Genomic DNA, 2,063 nt, shown 5'->3' with positions numbered 1-2,063 from the left:
AGGAGGAAAGTACCAAATCAAATCAAATTATTTTACTTATTCAAGAGATGTTTATTGGATAAGTGCAGTGGCTCACGCCTATAATCCCAGCACTTTGGGAGGCTGAGGCAGGTGGATCACCTGAGGCCAGGAGTTTGAGACCAGCCTGGCCAACATGGAGAAACCCCGTCTCTACTAAAACTACAAAAAGTATTAGCTGGGTGTGGTGGCATGCACCTGTAATCCCAGGTACTCGGGAGGCTAAGGCAGGGGAATCGCTTGAACCTGGGAGGTGGAGGTAGCAGTGAGCCAAGATTGCGCCACTGCACTCCAGCCTGGGCGACAGAGTAAGACTCCATCTCAAAAAAAAAAAAAAAAAAAAGAGATGTTTATTGAACACCATGCTAAGTAAGGGCTCTGGGGAAGACAAAGAAGTTTAGGACATGGCCTCTGCTGTCATGGAATTAGAGACACAAGACACATGCACAAAAAGATTATGACACAACATGAGGCAATATGTAGTGCCGGCCATCTAGACTGTGAGCTCCTCTACGGTGGGGCCTGCATTCTATTCATCTTTGTAAATGTGAAACAAATAAATGAATAGTACCAAAAGCACAGTAGCTGTTCTAAGGAGGAAGATGCCATCGTGGACTCGAAAGTTCATGAAGCGGTCCTTCCTGTGGCTGACATCATCGGGAGATTTGCTTTCCTTTTCTCCGAAAGGAGAAGAAATTGGAACTGAGTGGCCCATGATGGAAAGAGGGGAAGTCTAGGGGTACAGGAAGCCCCTGGGTGAAGGCAGAGGCTAACATGGGATTCAGAGCGACCGTGGCCGTCGGCCTGACCATCTTTGTGCTATCTGTCGTCACTATCATCATCTGCTTCACCTGCTCCTGCTGCTCCCTCTACAAGATGTGCCGCTGACCACGTCCAGTTGTGACCACCACCACATCCACCACTGTGGTGCATGCCCCTTACCCTCAGCCTCCAAGTGTGCCGCCTAGCTACCCTGGACTACCAGGGCTACCACCCCATGCCCCCCCCCATCCAGGAGTGCCAGCAGCGCCCTACCCAATGCAGTACCCATCACCTTACCCGGCCCAGCCCATGGGCCCGCCAGCCTACTTAGAGATCCTGGCTGGAGGAGCAGCCACGCCCTACCCCACCAGCCAGCCTCCTTCCAACCCAGCCTACATGGATGCCCCAAAGGCGGCCCCCTGAGCGTGCCCTGGCCTCTCTGGCTGCCACTTGGTCATGTCATGTGTGTGTGAGTGGTGTGCAGGCACGGTTCCTTACACCCCATGTGTGCTGTGTGTGTCCTGTCTGTATATGTGGCTTCCTCTGATGCCGACTAGGTGGGGAGTGATCCTTGCCAGAGTGGGCTGGGACCAGACTTTGTTATCTTCCTCACCTGAAATTATGCTTCCTAAAATCTCAAGCCAAACTCGAAGAATGGAGTGGTGGGGGCACCCTGGGAGGTGGCCCCTGAGAGGTGGGGGGCTCTCCAGGGCACATCTGGAGTTCTTTTCCAGCTTCCCCTAGGGTGACGGAGTGTGGCCTGTCACACTAGGATGGCACAGCTTTCTGTGAGTATGATGCAGATGTGTCCTGATTTCAGCAGCATAGCCAGCTGCCACTTGAGGCCACGGCTTGTCCCCAGAGTTGGGAATACCCTTTGCAGAGCCAGAGACATAATGTAGGTAAAGCTTGGGATCTGACCAAGTTGGGCTTTAATCCTTTGGGCCGATATCCCATTGCTCCCTGGAGACTGTGTCATGCCCACTGGGGGTCAGGCAGCCTCCTGATGCCAGAACACCTCAGGCAGAGCCCTACTCACCTGAGAGCTGTTTGCCTGGACTGTTCCTGTCCCTGCATCCTCCCTGGGACCACCTGCAGGGCCACATCCACACCTAGCCTAGCTGCCCACAGGGAGCTCTCCTGCCCTTGCTGGCCCTGCCCTTCCCACAGGTGAGCAGGGCAGCCTGTCCACCGACCGGCACACTCAAGCCTCTTCCCTACAGTGTTTTTGTTTTATTTTAGACAAACATTTTGCCTATTTTCAGTTTGTTTTTTTTTTTTTT

General features: G+C 53.2%; 1 pseudogene; it reads left to right on the top strand.

Annotated features, from left to right (window-relative positions):
* The first annotated feature begins 792 nt into the window (after positions 1-792).
* LOC116811038 (protein shisa-5-like) lies at positions 793-1,203 on the top strand (annotated as a pseudogene).
* Positions 1,204-2,063: the final 860 nt, after the last annotated feature.

This window comes from Hylobates moloch, unplaced genomic scaffold (assembly GCF_009828535.3).
Source record: "Hylobates moloch isolate HMO894 unplaced genomic scaffold, HMol_V3 SCAFFOLD_7, whole genome shotgun sequence".
NCBI lineage: Eukaryota > Metazoa > Chordata > Mammalia > Primates > Hylobatidae > Hylobates > Hylobates moloch.
Note: the sequence above shows the minus strand (reverse complement) of the source record. Positions and strands in the feature narration are given on the sequence as shown.